General features: G+C 49.7%; 1 long non-coding RNA gene and 1 pseudogene across 2 annotated transcripts in view; both read right to left on the reverse strand.

The window, feature by feature from the left end:
• LOC139361149 (uncharacterized) overlaps positions 1 to 771 on the reverse strand; it is a 45,973-nt gene extending 45,202 nt beyond the window's left edge. Inside the window, exons 1-2 of one of the 2 annotated variants that reach the window (XR_011618682.1) lie at positions 179 to 771; positions 38 to 93 (exon numbers count right to left, since the gene is read on the reverse strand). This is a non-coding gene — a long non-coding RNA (uncharacterized lncRNA). Of the gene's footprint in view, positions 1 to 37 lie in introns of both variants that reach the window. The other variant, XR_011618680.1, reaches the window with a different exon arrangement.
• A 436-nt stretch (positions 772 to 1,207) lies between these two features.
• LOC139361146 (uncharacterized) overlaps positions 1,208 to 16,157 on the reverse strand; it is a 35,405-nt pseudogene continuing 20,455 nt past the window's right edge.

Raw genomic sequence — 16,157 nt, forward strand, 5'->3', positions numbered from 1 at the left:
CTCGCCAAGGGGAGAGCATGATGCCTGGAAGACTCACAGGGGTGGGAGCACAGCCTCCTCAGTGCTTTCTACACTCAGCAGCTTCAGAAATTCCTGCAGAAGCAGAACACATGAGAACTGAGACTGGAACACCCCAAAGAAAGGGGACGAGGGGTCTAAAAAAGCATTCGATCATTACCAAGGAGCGCGGGCATGAAGCCGCTTCAAAGACCGTGTGAGAAGTCACTCATAGGCGTTTCAGAAAATAAGGGTAGCGCGAGATTGCTCCATCAGCTCAAACAGGCTGCCGTCCCTCAGGCCATGAAGTCCCTGACATGAGACTCTCACTGAGCAGAAGTCACTCGCATCTCTGCCAGAGAAAGTACTACAAGCTGACACATAACCTCATGAAACCTGGGCTTCAGCCGGTCAACAGTGAGTCTGACATGGTACATCCCTCCAGATGGTTAAAGACCCCAGGGGTTCATCGGACAACCTCGAAGGGCTGTGTCTGTCCAGCCCCTTTTCCAAGTTCTGGATGATTTTTCCTAATGTACTATAAGCAGCATGTTCCAGTAGAGACGTCATTAACTGACTCTGGGTCCTCTTAACTTTGAAATTAGAAACACACTTGGCCAGGCACGGTGGCTCATGCCTGTGATCTCAGTACATTGGGAGGCTGAGGCAGCTGAACTGCTTAAGTCCAGGAGTTTGAGTCCAGCCTGGGCAACATTGCAAAACTCCATCTCTACAAAAAAATACAAAACTAAGTCAGGCATGGGGACACGTGGAACATGTGCCTGTGGGTCCTGGCTACTCAGGAGACTGAGGCAAGAGGATCGCTTGAGCCTGGGAGGTTGAGGCTGTAGTAAGCCGTGCTCACACCACTGCCTGGGCAACAAAAAGGTTTTTTTTTTTTTTTTTTTTTTTTTTTTTGTCTGTCTCAAAAAAACCAAAGAGAATAAGAATTATATACCTGACTAGCCCAAAATAAAAGAGGCCTTGTGGAACAACCTGAAACACAGCTGCAAATTCTGGCAGGGCCTCCCCTGGCTTGATTTGTGGTGAGTGCAGGACCGCTCTGAAGGATAGGACCCCAGGCACCTTCCGATACTAGACCTTACGGTACAACTTCCCTTCGCTGGACGGAACACTGGCCTTGGAGCCTGGGACACCCTAGGGCAGTGCCACCATCCCGAGGCCACCATGGCACAAGCAGGCCCTACCATCAGGAAGCCCGGGACATCCTGGGGCAGTGCCACCAACCCGAGGCCGCTGTGACACAAGGGGGCCCTGGTGCCACTGAGAGGTTACACAGCAGGTCCAAGCCCAGGCCAGGAGTGAAGAGGCTCCACATCCTTTCCATCCCTCCATGTGAGTCCACAGATGTCTTGGAGCAGAAATGCATCACCCTCAATGTCCACGGGTAAGTTTTTGGACACAGAATCTGGAAGCATAAAAGATGGTTCTGGGCTGGTTGGTTGCTGGCTCGGATCTGTCCTCTTTCCACACAAAACCTGGCTCACACCAAGCAGCGTCTAAGTCCTGGAAGACCTGCTAAACACAAGTGCAGTTACAAAGCGGAGAAACTGGAGGGGGCCGGGCTGTGCTCCAGTGGCACCAGCGTTTCTCAGGAAGACCCCAGGCATTACAGAGTCCAGGACAAGGGCTTCCTGGGATCCAGGACATGGAACAAGAACCCATTTCCCAGTCCTGTTGAATATGAATCGGCTAAGGGCCGTTTCCATCAGAGGACTGAGCACCGCCCCACAACATCTTGGTATGGGTATGTTATTACATACGTTGGTATGGGTATGTTATTACATACGTTGGTATGGGTACGTTATTACATACGTTGGTATGGGTATGTTATTATCCATACCAAGGTAATAACAAGCCCGTTACCAGCAGGAGGCTGGTGATGAAGACAGGAGGACCAGATGAGCACGAGGGATCCTGACAGATCATCCCTGGCACCGAGCAAGGGGCGGACAGTACCCCCTGTTCCTGACGCATCAGCCCTGGCACTGAGCGAGGGGTGGCAGCACGGCCTGTGCTCCTGCAAATGCAGAGGGATGTGAGGGGGCCGCAGGCTGGGCTTGGAGGCTAACTCAACCACCTGCGCTTGCACTTCCGTTCCTCATGGCAGGGAAGTGAGGCACAGGCAGCATTAGGGCTCACCTTGCCCCCGGGCTGCACTTTTTTCTGCTTATGAGTCGTGCTCACTTTACATGGACAGGCATAGCTATAATAACGGTTCCCTGATTATTTCGCTGCCTACATAAAGGGCTTTCAGAATTCACTTCCATCCTTAGGAAAGGCGGCCAACACCAGGCTGTCTCCCTTAAGATGCCATGTCTCATATGGGGGAAAAAAATCAAGAGAAATCAAATAAAGGCCATAAAATACATCAGTTTCAACACTAAAATTTGATAGTACGCTTTAAATTGAAGATGAGTTAAGTCACATTTCCAAACCTCTGAAAGCACGGTTACTGGGAGGAAGTGGTTTGCAACACACAAAGGCAGCTCTGTAGAAGGGCCCAGGCTGGATGAAGGCTCAAACGTCAGTGCAAGGAGCAAGTCTGAACAAACTCTCTCTTGCCCTGCTGCTGTCCTCTTCCAAAACACACTGTTTATCTGTCAGTTTAGAACAAGGCCTAGGGAGGTGGGAGACAGGCCTGGGAGGGTCACCTAGCATCCAAGCTCCTCACCCACAAAACTGCACCAGGCTGAGCTGAGCGGTACACACAAACACGACTAATTCTCCCCAAAAAGAAGACGGAAGGCAGCACACTGCCACGCCAGGCACCCTGCAGATGAGAAGATTGAGGGGAGCCAGAGGTACCTTTAATCTTGCTTGCATGGTGGAGGGAGAGGAATAATGCCACTCACTTGAGTGTTGCACAATTCTTTCTAGCACTGAGTGGCAGAAAACAAAAATGATAGATGCTTCCTCAGATAAATGTTTCTGAAGAACTGAACATAAATTACGTTCAGGAAATAGCATTACGAATGCCTCAAGTGCTTCTGTTTTCAATAATCCCAGAGTAATTCTATAAACCCGGGAATCAGTCTCACCCAACTCCAGGACCACGGCCCAGGTGACGTGGGCACATATATCCCGAAGCTCCAATGCTCAAGTGAAGTGGGGCGAGTGAAAATGATCCTGGGTATAATTTACACGGACACAGGAAGGTGGCTGAGCCCCAAACCCCTAAACCAGGAAGACCAGTGTCCTTCAGGGGCCTCACCTCTGTCCTTTCCCAGCCTCTGGGAACCACCACTCTGCTGTCTACTGACACAAACGCCCCTCCAAGGTACAACACCAGGAAGATCATCATTCAAAACTGAGGAACGTGGCAGAACAAAGCTGTCAGGAGATTTTAATCACCAACACCACTTGTTACATGATCCAAAGATGATTAAAATCCCAGGCCCTTCAAGACTGAATGTTTTCTATACTTAAATGCATTTAGTCACCGTATTGGGGGGTTATTCCTTTGTTTTGCTGCAAATATATCCAACTGCTGTAAAAGCAAAAGGCAATTTGTTAACGAAGCTTCTTGGAGTGTCTCAACAGGCCTCGAGGTAGGATAAAAGGCAGGACTTCCTGGCAGAAACGCTCAGCTCTGAGGTCAGGTGGAGTTCTTGAGCACCACCCAAGGCAAAATAAGGTCGAAGACCACGCCACATTTTCCTCAATCACATCTTCATTCCATGTTTCCTTCTATTTCTCACGACTTCACTGGAAGAAATTGTGCTGAAAGAAAATGGAAACACACACATACATAGGAGACCCTACAGATGCTGAGAATGGGTGCAGCCGTCACAGTCCGAATGTCCTTTCAGGGCCATCTGACCTGGCTGGGATCCAAGTATCCAAGTGCAGGATTGTATGTCAGACCCGTGAAGCCAGGATTACAGCCACTGAACGGCAGGTTTCCATCCCACGGAAACCGGCCTTGCTTGGGGCTTCCTCAGGGACCACCGACCTCAAGCCACCACCCGTCAACTACTTCAACTAACCTACATCATGGCAGAGGCCTCCCTAGGCAGACCAGTCCTGCCCAGGTCCTGCTTCATGGCAAACCCTCCAGACAAACGTCCTTGGCCTCTTCCGGGAGGCTGTGCTCGGAAGGTACCCTCATTTACTTCTGTGGCTCTGAGACATTTAACTAGAGCCCAACACATTTCTTCCTGTTCACATAGTATTGAGTTAAAAGATTTTTATGAGTCAATTTTCACTGGGAAAAATTCCATTTCAGGAGCCCCAGTGACCACAATGAAAATGTTTTTACCTTCCCTTACATGACATCGGCAACATCAGGTCCAGGAAACGTTCTGGATCTCAGATGATGGCATATCCACTCACAGTAACTCTTGGTCTTGTTTCACAAGCTATCAAATGCTGCCCAGAGACAGAAAAAACCCCACAACGTGGCAGGGAGGGACGACCAGCATGAGTTCTAAGGCCACCCGGGTCTGCTGACAGAGTGGTGAGGGGCAAACAGTGCAGGGTCTAAGGCCAGACCGCCCGGGTCCCGCTGACAATGTGGCTTCAGGAGTTTCCTAAACCCTCTGGCTCTCCAAGTTTCATGTCAGAAAAATGCAATGATAACCGTGTCCACCTCGTTTAAAAAAAAAAAAAATATATATATATATATATATACACACACACACACACACACACATATATATATACACACAGATACACACACACACGCGCACATATATATACCCCAAAGCTACAGCCCTATAAAGGTCATTAATCCTAGTTATCCTCAAGGCATTGAGCGATCAATAATGAGCCATCCCCCTGCTGCTGACCTGCCTCAGCCCCATCCTCCGGAAACCCCGCATCCACACCAGCCACACAGGATGAGGCCAGGGAAGGAGCAGGACTGTGTCTTGGGAACTTAAACTCTGGAAGCTGAGTTAAATCAGTGCCACTCATATCTTGTCACCAACTATCTTGTTAAATTGGGGGATTCCATCTCTGGGGATCTTGAAGGAACCTGAGGCTCTACATTGAGTGAGATGAGCAGTCGTGCTGGAATGAGACGGCAGGGAAAGCAACTGAATCTGGGGTCGCAGCTGCCTGAGACTTGGGTCCCACCGGGAAAGTGGCACCAGGGCCCTCAGGACAGTGGCGGAGGTCCCAGGAGGCAAGTCCCGGCGCAGAGACTCATGGACCCAAAGATTGCTCCAGGGACAGGAGGGGCTGCTGTGCTGACAGCCAAGAGGCAGGCAGCCTTCGAGCTCCTCCAGCTGCCATCCTGCAGGCAGGGAGGACAGTGCCCAGACCACCCCGGGGCTCCCCCAGCCTGCCAGGCTGCTACTCTTACTCCAGCCACTGACAAGAGTCCCCATGTTCCAAGCTAGGTTGAAACAGTGCCTCAGGCCTCGGGGCACATGCACCCCCCTGCAGGGCCACTCCTACCCAACACCTGGGGATGGCTATTCCCACACATCCCCAACTCACAGCAAAACTTAAAAATGAAAGTCGGAAGATACAGCCAGGAAAGCAATGCTCAAGAAGCAACTCCAGGGTGACTCTTCCTAGAGCTATTGCTATTGAACATCTTTAAAAACATTTCCAGGGTGACTTCCTAGAGCTATTGCTGTTGAAAATCTTTCAAATTCTTCATTTCAAAATTAGCTTTTATTACACTGTCTTCCCTATTCTACCAAGACTCTAGAAAACAAAACCATTACAATTTCCAATTCTATCTTATAGCAAGTTAGAAATACACGTTTCCTCAAAGGATTCTACGTGTTTGCTTGGCAATATCCTTTCCATGCCCCGTACTACTGCCCACAACAGGGAAGGCTTTTCCAACCCAACCCAACCCAACCCAACCCAACCCAACCCAACCCAACCCAAGGGCCCTGAGACAGGCCCCTAACGAATCGTCTACAAACTCTTGAGACAGGCTTGCCCTGACAAATCATCTGCAAACTCCATCTTCCATTAAAAACAGTACCGAAAATGAGCATATTACCACTTTTTAAAAATTACTGTGAAGTGGACAGTGTTCAGTTCTGTGAATTTCGGCACACATATTCCCATAATCATCATCACACAAGCAGAACAGTGCAACAGCCCCAAACCCACTCACGGGGCCTCATAAGCATACCCTCCCATTCTCAGCAACCACCCTCTCTGTGTTCTCCTATCCCTCGGGTCTGTCTTTTGCGAGCGTTGTGGCAAAACACTCACAAAATCACGATTTCCTGGGCATCGTGCTTGGAGGTGCACCCAGGGTGTCCTGCGATCGACAGCCAGGCCTCGGGGCTGCTGGATATTTATTATTCCACGTATGGCTGTGGCACATTGTAACCTGTTTTGGGCAACTATAGACAGCGCTATTAACATCTGGGCACAGTTTTTCTTAAACATCAGCTTCTGTTTCTCTAGGGTAAATACCCAGGATTGGGGTCACCGGGCCCGACGTTTGTGTGAGTTCAGTTTTGTAAGAAACCCAAGCTGTCTGCACCGTGCTGAACCCCAGCATCGCACAGGAGTCCCGACTGCCTGTCCTCACCAGCACCTGGGGCTGTCGGAAGACCTTAGTCAGGCGCTGCAGCAGGGGTGTGAACAAATTCACTGCGGCTTCGGTGCACATCTCAGTGCAACCAGTCATGCTGAAGGTCGTTTCAGATGCTTTCGGGCCATCCTCCCGTCCTTCTCAGTGAAGCATCTGTTCAGGTCTCTTCCGCTTTTAAGTCAGGTGGTTTGTTCTCTGTCAGGAGCCGTGGGAGTCCTGTGCATTCTGGATACGAGTCCTTTGCCGGCTGCATGGTTCATACACATCTTCTCCCCATCTATCGAAAATGTCTCTCTTCAATTCCCTAGGGGTGTCTTTTATACTAGAAGTTTAATTTTAATGAGTCTTACCTACTTGTTTTCTTCCTTGATTATGGATCATGGTATGGCTAAGAGCTCTCACCCTAGGTCTCGACAATTTCCCTTTCTTCTACAGGTTTTGTAGTTTGGTATTTTACATTCAGGGCTATGGCCCACCTTAGTTTTCATACAGGAATTTCTCCCTGTTTTCACTCTTTTGCATACGGCTGTCCCATAATTCCAGCACCATTTGTTGAAAAGACTCAAAATTCCACTGAACTGCTTTTGCGTCTTTGGATCGGTTCTGGACTCCACTCTGTCAGCTGACCCGTGCGTCCATCTTGAGCATAATTTATGACTTTAGTGGCTGTCTCTGTGAAAAAAGTAATTCTGTCTGGAAGCAAAAGCCACATTAGAAATGCTCTAAATAAGATTCTTCCTCTTGTCAGGAGAGCAAAGCCACTGCCCTAAGCAGAGGTGAGGCCTCAACAGCTCCCAGGCACAACCTTAACACACAATGGGGAAGGGAATTCATTTCAAGGGCCACAACGTGAGACCAGCATAGCCATGAAAACTGCAATCATTTCACAACAGAATGAAATTCATAAAGAACTGCTGAGAAGCGTATGATAAGTTACATAAATCACTGTTCCTTAAATTCTGACGGTTGACTAGGACAGAAATAGCTTCACGGTACAGTTCAAACAGGAGAAAGGTAGGTAGGGGTGGTTTCCACACCACACAGGACCTGCAGGAAAGGGACACTTTTCCTCTAAACGGGAGATCCCGGGAGTGATGTGATAAACCATGGTGAGAGGCACAGAACGGTGCAAGCCGGAGTCGCGGCCTTCGCCCCACCACAGAGTCTGTGTCCGTGAACGACGAGGCTCAAATGTCAGGCCGGGGCAACCGAGGCAGTTATCAGGGGACAAGAAAACGAGCGCACGGTGGAGGCAAAGGTCTGAAATCGCGCGGCAACTTCGAGTCAAGTGGGACAAACTGACTCAAAATACAGGTTCCAAAAACCATCACAGAGAGCTGTTCCTTGGCCCTGGAAAGGCTAAGTGACCAATGCCCACACTGAGCATCTGCTCCCAGAGACGACCCTGGTGACCTAAGGCCCAGCTCCTCCGAACCCTCGCTGAACCTCAGTGAGGAACTTTGTTGGTATCTTACGGCACATTGACATATTCCCTTAAAATCTGGTATTTCATCAACACTGCAGGCGCCAGCTTTGACTCATACACGTTTCGATTAAACAAGATAATTTACACCCTGACCATGCCAGGTAAGAGGTTTACTACAATCTTTAAACAGAGCCAGAGGCTACAGTCTGCTCCTACACAACACCATGTCTCTACAAGTTCGATGGGTTTTTACTTTCCATGTCTTCACTTGCCTAGTGCTAGAAAGCAGATTAAAAACAGAAGGAACCCAGAAACACTATTGAATGAGACTCAAATATCTTGCAGTCATCATCGTGATGAGATGTTTATTAAACAGAAATGTTCTCCCCTGTAGAAAGCAACACACATCAACACACACCGATAACTGTCGACAGCATTCCAGATCATCTTCCCTTCCATGGCCACAGTGCAGGGCAATGGACCACGCACACCTACAGACCCACGGAAAGCGGGGTGACACGGCCGATTCTTGTAGCCAGCAGGCCAGGGTACACTCAAAGTGCATCTCTTTCCAGAGGACCGCCACGGAAAGTTACACATTTATTCCACAAGTTAATGGCACTGCACCCAACATTTCTGTAAGATTCTCTTAGCAAGCTTTTCCTTCTGCCTAAAATGTCCTGACACAAACTGAAAAAGCTCTTGGAGCTGCCAAAGACTTCAGTATCCCCTTAACTATTGTCATGCACGCCCGTGTGAAGAGACCACCAAACAGGCTTTGTGAGCGCAACATGGCTGTTTATTTCACCTGGGTGCAGGCGGGCTGAGTCCGAAAAGAGTCAGGGAAGGGAGGTAAGTGTGGGGCCGTTTTATAGGATTTGGATAGGTAAAGGAAAATTACAGTCAAAGGGGGCTTGTTCTCTGGCGGGCAGGAGTGGGGGTCACAAGGTGCTCAGTGGGGGAGCTTTTTGAGCCACGATGAGCCAGGAAAAGGAATTTCCAAAAAAAAAAAAAATCATCGCTTAAGGCAAGGACCGGCCATTTTCACTTATTTCTGGTAGAATATTATCAGTTAAGTTCAGGCAGGGCATTTGAACTTTTGTGATTCTTCAGTTACTCAGGCCATCTGGGCGTATATACGTGCAAGTCACAGGGGACGCAATGGCTTGGCTTGGGCTCAGAGGCCTGACAACTATAGTCTTTACTTTTAAGGTGTGGGGTCAGATCATATAATCCCCAACTAAGCTCCTGATCCTGTGTGTGGCATCTAGTAACAGTAAGTTCCATTCCTGGATTACATTTGACTCAAGAGTCCACAGTGAGAACGATTTCTGGTGAATGAAACCCCAGGCAGGAGGGTGATTCTGCTGGGCAGCTCTTCACACACAACCCAGGAGCTGAGGGGAGAGGAAGAGGCCCACGCGCGTCCACCGTGTTCACGCCCCCTTGGAATGCGCCCCACTCCCAGAGACCCGGACCCAAGGGAAATCTGACCTGAAAATGGGCAAACCCTCACTTTGGCAGAGGGACAGGGACTCGGGGCCACAACTTGACCTCAGAGCAACACAAGTGCAGACACAGCACCCCAGGACACCCTCCCCACCCAAATTCAAGGAGGAAAACCAACCCCCCGACCCCTTGCGGAAACCCCCGGCGGCTGGAGCAGACGCCTGCCGGCCTGTGCAGCCTCTGCCGTCTCACATTCCGGGCTCAGCACCTGTGCCTCAGCCCTGGCACTGCTCGCCACACCCACAGGTGTGCCAGGAGGGGCAGGTCCTAAGGTCTCCACTGCACCAAAGCCTGCAAGCCGCCCCTAAAAGTGGCCTTCAGAGTTTCTTTCTAGCCCTACGATCCCAGTGCCCCTCCTACAATTCTAGGCGGAAAGGTGAACGGAGACCAATGGACAGAGGTGTGTGCGAGGACACGCCAGGCAGCAGCACTTTGCAGGAGGGCACTAACGCTCACTAAGCAAAGAATCAATGTTGCTTGCCACAAAAATGAGAGCAGTAAAGATTTCTTCAAACAGAAATGAGTTTGTGTCATGATTTGCTCTTAATACATAAGAAAGCATAAAAGTAGGCCTATTAACAATTACGTAAGTCTTTAGAGGCCCTTGAACTACTTCTGCCCCGAGTCCTTCCCTTGCTATTTATGGAAATATGGGAGAAACCAGGAGGTCTGAGCGTGGACCTGGCCATGCTCCCAGGGGCCGAGGAAAGTACCCATCTGTCCAGTCTTCCCTCCACCCCACGGTTCCCTCCTACCCAGACTCTTGGGCTGACGCGGCTCATGCCCTCAACAGCGCCATCATTAAACGTTTAGCTTCGCATCACGACGGCTTCCTCTGGCCTCCTCTGACCACTCCTGAACCTGAACCTGCAGTCAGCACTAGTCTGCAGGACACGTGTTGACAAAGTTGATGGATCACGGCCTCCAACGAGGGAGGTGCCAGGCAAGGAGTCGGAGAGCCGGGGATGGAGCAGCCCTCACCCACGGAGGCGAAGGCCAACAGCGGCCACCACCGAGGACCTCCCTTCCCACCCTGAGGGCAACAGACACGCAATCATACACATTCCCTGTGGGAAAATCAGTCAGTCCCTGGGGCCTCGCGCCAGGGGTGGGGGAGCATCATGGGGAGATGCCCCAGCCCCAGCCTGGCTCTTCTCTCTACAGCTCCTTTTCCCTCCTCTTCCACCAACCCCTTCCCACCCCCTCCTAGCCTCAGAGGCTCCTTCCTCAAATTCTTTCCCCTTGATGAAGTCATTCATGCCCAAAATACAAGGCAAAGTCAGGGGGGTTCAAGAGAAAATCCATACCGTGGCTCGCGTTTTAGATTCTCATAAGCTTGAGAATAACCAAGCAAGAATCTTTGGCATCTGAATGGTCTGAAGGATTCTGAGCTCAATGTCCTGCACTGGCCCGGAGTGGATCATGGGTGTCTCGGACATCTTCACAACTCTACACCAGTTATTTTGAAACACACCAGCAGAATAGAATCATGTGAATAGCTGCTTCTCAGTTAAAAGTAGGAAAAGACTCCAAAAGCTGCCCTCAAGGATCATCCTTCCCACGAGGAGTTTCTGCATCGGGCCCTTCAGGCACAGGCAAGACCCCCGGGCCCAACTCCCTCATCCCTGCGTCATAAAGCAGCAAAGACGGTGGGGAATAAAGCAAGTGAAGGAGTCAGTCCCGCACAAAACGGGCTCCAGAAGCCACAGCCACTCTCCCAGTGTGGGAGCCAAGTTCAGAGATCTGGAAACACCAGCGTTCCCAGGGAGGAAGGCAGAACAGTGCCATTTCCCCCTAGTTTAGGGAGACACCACCCCACGTCCTCTGGCCTTAATAGAAGAGAGACTTCACATAAATGATTTCAATGACTCCACCACACACAGAAAGTGGGCTGAGGGCTAACACACCCATATAAATGCCTGGCAAAAACACATTAAATGAACACACAGATAAGCAAGGTTCTCTGTTATCCACCAAATATTCAGAAACAAATCCCGTAAGCAATCTCTTTGCAATCAAAAGACCAATTCAGAGGTGCAGATTAAAAAGAAACATACAACTGAACCCTTAATACACCAAGAAGCAAATTCCACGGAAGTGTTATCACATCACCACCTCCCAGCTGAAGGAAGCAGTACTGGCCACTGACCAGCTGTTCACTCGTGTGTCAGTGAACGAATGGCAGTGCTGCCCAGGACAACGATGAGATGTTAACCGGAAAAGGGCAAAACTGCAGAGGCTGGAGGGACCTTCCAGGTAACCCGGCCCCCTCAGTGGACAGAGGACCCCCGTGGGGCCACAGAGCCCAGAGCTCCAGTGTGTTCGGGGCAAGGATTCAACTGCAACCCTGATGATGTCCGAACGCCTTCTGCCCTTCTGTGTCTCTGCCCCACTAACGGGGAATCCGTGAATGCTAAGGAAATGTAACGCATTTTACAATACATGTAGATTTTTAGCAAATTAAAGATAAACAGTGACAAACTTTGAGAATTAACCAAAATATAGTTCAGTGAATGCCCAAACTCAAAGCTAGTCTCCAAGAGGTGATAATCTGTGTGTGGTGGTTAACTCCTGTGAATCCCAGCAGTTGGGGAGGCTGAGGCAGGAGAATCACTTGAGCCTAGAAGGTTGGGGTTGCAGTGAGCTGTCATTGTACTACTGCACCCAGCCTGAGAAACAGAGTGAGCCTGTCAAAAACAAACAAACAAAAACAAATTAAAGGAGTTCAAATGAACTCGCCCATACCCTTTAAATTTTCATTTGGGTACATGGGGTGATCTAGTTCCTTTTTCCCTTGCAATACATGAATAATGTAATAATTAAATATAATCTAACAATTACATGGGAAAATTTAATTATTTTCCCATTTCATTATTCCCTATCTCAGGGAAAAAGTTGAAAGTATTCCCTATTTCAGGGAAAAACCTAAAAATCATTTTAAACCTTCCTTCCACAAAACAGTGTACTCAGTCATCTCTATCTGCTTTATCATGTGGAATTCAGCTTCACATGTCTACAACACAGTTTTTGTGAAACAGCGTTTCTGTAGACAGGCAAGAGAAAGAAACACTTGGTCTATGTAGAAGCAGCAGAAGACACGTTTTAACAGAAAAGGGAGAAGATACCACCGTGTGAATCTGGAAATTCTGTCCTCATCTTGTCCACACACAGAAAACACCCAAGCACGTGCCTAGTGTTCAACAGGAGCACAGAAAGGACAGGGATCCCTCCAGTTGTTTAGTGACCAGCCCCACTTGTCACCGCCACATAACAAAATCCGCACGGCAACTTCAGCACGTTTCATTCACGATTCCACGGAAATCAGACTGAAGAACATACAGATGTTTTGCCCACATTTAAAAATCCAAGTGTGGGACTCATAGAAATAAAACACATTATGGGTTCACTTAACTTTTCCAAATTTTTACTTGGAGAAACCTATCAAGTTCTTGTCAGTTACATCCTTAAGTTTTTCAATAATTTTTCAATGCAAAGGTCGGGCAAGACTTGTAAAAAGGTACACACATCCCGGCGCGGTGGCTCACACCTATAATCCCAGCACTTTGGGAGGCCGAAGTGGACAGATCACGAGGTCAGGAAACCGAGACCATCCTGGCTAACACGGTGAAACCCCGTCTCTACTAAAACTACAAACAATTAGCCAGGCGTGGTGGCGGGTGCCTGTAGTCCCAGCTACTTGGGAGGCTGAGGCTGGAGGATTGCATGAACCCGGGAGGCAGAGCTTGCAGTGAGCTGAGAACGCACCACCGCACTCCAGCCTGGGTGACAGAGGGAAACTGTCTCCAAAAAAAAAACAAAGGAGGTACACACATACATGCCACGTTCTTCTCTCAAAGAGACAGGCCCTTTTTTAAGATTCCAGAAGTAAATGTGGTTGTCACCCTGCTTTTGAGAGGATGGGCTGTGTTTTAAGCATGAACACACTTTCCTCCATGCACCAAGGATGCACCATGGGGGCAGTGCTGCCGCCGCCTCCCCAGTCTCTGCTCAGGGTGGGGCAAGGGGAGCTCAGTTGTCTCCCGTATACACCGTCAACGGTCCAGGTGCTCAGGAGGCGGCTTCCAGGACTCGCTGTAGGCATTCGTCAGCAGGGCAGGCAGTGCCTCGTGCTGGTGGGCATCCAGCAGTAAGGGGGTCTTGCACTTCACTCCCTGGGCCCAGCCGCAGACAGAGGGGAAAGAGACACCTGTATCGTAACTCATGTGTATTTATAGACACACAGAGACTCTGCAGTGCAAGGTGCAGAACTAGAAGGAATCATGGAAATAAGAGGGAAGACATTTGGTTACGACTGGCAGAGCCACCTCAAGCCTCAGCACTTCCTGCCGGAGCCCTCACTGACCAGACTCCTCCAGGGTCACTGCCACTGCCACTGCCTTGCCCAGCTCATGACAGGGCAGAGAGTGACAGAGCCTCAGAACAACCGCCCACTCCTTCCTCACCAGCCCAGGGGACGAGCTACTCATGAGTGTCCCAAAGCCTGAATGTGGGAACACAGAGGTGACTGAGCAGAAAGGGGGACAGCCACAATGGCCGCGGGTGTGCAGATATTGCGGGGCACCCCAGCAGCCCTTTCCGTCTTAAAGAGGACGGCCACGGGTGTGCGGATGCTCCCGCGTGACCCAGCCGTCCTTTCCACCTTATAGGGGAATGGCCACGGGTGTGCGGATATTCCCGGGTGCCCCAGAGCCCTTTTCACCTTAAGGAGATTTTCACAGTCTCATATCAGTCTCCAAACTATTCAGTGAGGTTGGAGGAGTATCACTGTGGACCAACACTGATTGGCACCAAGTAAGGGCAATTTTATAACCATGTCTCAACCGTGAAACAATCAGGTCTTTGGCCATCTGGTCTAAGCTTTTTCTGTAACAAAGTTGGATAATTAGGTTGAACTTTGGTTTTCCAAAACTTGTTACAGAAACCACATCTTCCTAGATGTGGCTCTGTGGTGTCACGTGCACATATCAGTAGCCAGGCTTGCCAAGAGTCACGGCACGTTCCACGTTCACCTGAGAAGGCTGCTCAACCACTGAGGGCTCTGGCATGCTCTGAAATGAATTTGCCACTTCAGCCTACACTCTACTCCCTTGTTTGGTTAAAGAAACCCAAAAAGCAGAATTTGTTTTGGCCAATCGCCTGCTGACCCAACTGCAGACGTTTTAATTAGAGTACTTTCATTGCATCCTAGAAAGCAAAGTCATATAGATCAACTCATTATTACCACTCCGAAGGTTTAGTAAATCTCCAGATAATCAGGCAAACATTTTAAGAAGCTACATTAAGGTTTACAATACTCAAAATTTAAAACTACATCCATGCTTCAAAAAACCACCATTCCCATTTTAGATGGCCAAATGCACATGAGAAAGAAAGAAACGTGCTGAGCGCATTTTTTGGGTAATCTTATGGAGAAACTGCCACTTTAAAAATGGCTCTAGTTCCTGGCTCCAGATGGGTGTGGTGGGTTGCCTCACTCAATTTCAACTCCACCTGAAGCTGGGACACTAGAAATCCATTCGCAGACTCCACGGCACCAGAATTCCCACTTCTGGAAACAGCCTGGAATGCAGACCTGTAGCAGAGAATTCTTTCCTGCCCACCCTAACCATCCTCTGTGGAAGGCGACAGTCAAAGACAAGTCCACCCCCCTAGCCGCAACTGCACCACGAAGAACCATTTCAAGGTGGGAGGTGATTGATTAGTGGGAACAGGCAGTTTAGCTAATCACTTATAAGGCAGAGAAGGGGGGTTTGAAGGCCTGTATCTGGCCTTGTCCTCGGTAAATGGTCATCCGCCAGTCAGCCTAAGCCACATGGGAAGGGGCTTCTTGCAGTAAAAGTGGGGGCGCAGTTGTGGGGAGGGGGAATGTCTTAACCATCACTGTTTTACAGGATCACAGGGCTCAGGCAATGTTCAGTATTGTCACACACCAAGGTTTTTACAGTCTGAAGAAAACTACAGTCCGAAGGTGTCAGTTCTCAAAGCCCCTACGTTCCTCCTGCTAAGATTCCCAGAGGGTCTCCACTTCTTGCACCGAACCCCAACTTGCACAGGCACCTGCGTCTTCCTCCTGCAGCAAATGCAGATAAGAAGCTGTGGCTCTGCTGCGGTAATGATGCCATGCAGCCCTGACACCACAGCAGAGCAATGGCTCTGGCCTGAATGTCCCCAAAACCTCATGCTGAAACCATCTCCGACGGGATACATTAAGAGCTGGGGCCTTTGGGAGGTCCTGCTCTCAGGACTGGGCTTGGTGTCCTTGTTGGGAGGCCTGGAGGAGCCCTCCTGCTCCTCCACAACGTGAGTTCTGACGAGACAACCGCTGCCACGCAAGACCCGGCGAGATGCTGCCATCTGTGAGCCACAGGCCCTGGGGCACCAGATCTGCAGGTGCCTTGACCTTGGACTGCCTTGACCTTGGACTTTCCAGCTTCCAGAGCTGTGAGCAATAAATGTCTCTTTACAAATCACCCAATCGACAGCAGCCGGACAGAGGCAGGAATGTCACAACATGAGTCACTTTCTCAGTGGGCCAGAGGACTCCCCATGAGCCACCACTGTAAAGCAAGAACTCCCTGGAGGATGGAAAGGGGGTCACAAGGAATTCTACCCAGCACCAGGGTGTCTGTCCTTTCTTGCAGGAAGACAGCTGAGCCATGGCAGGAAACTACA

This window comes from Macaca nemestrina, assembly GCF_043159975.1.
Source record: "Macaca nemestrina isolate mMacNem1 chromosome 11 unlocalized genomic scaffold, mMacNem.hap1 SUPER_11_unloc_2, whole genome shotgun sequence".
In the NCBI taxonomy this organism is placed as follows: domain Eukaryota; kingdom Metazoa; phylum Chordata; class Mammalia; order Primates; family Cercopithecidae; genus Macaca; species Macaca nemestrina.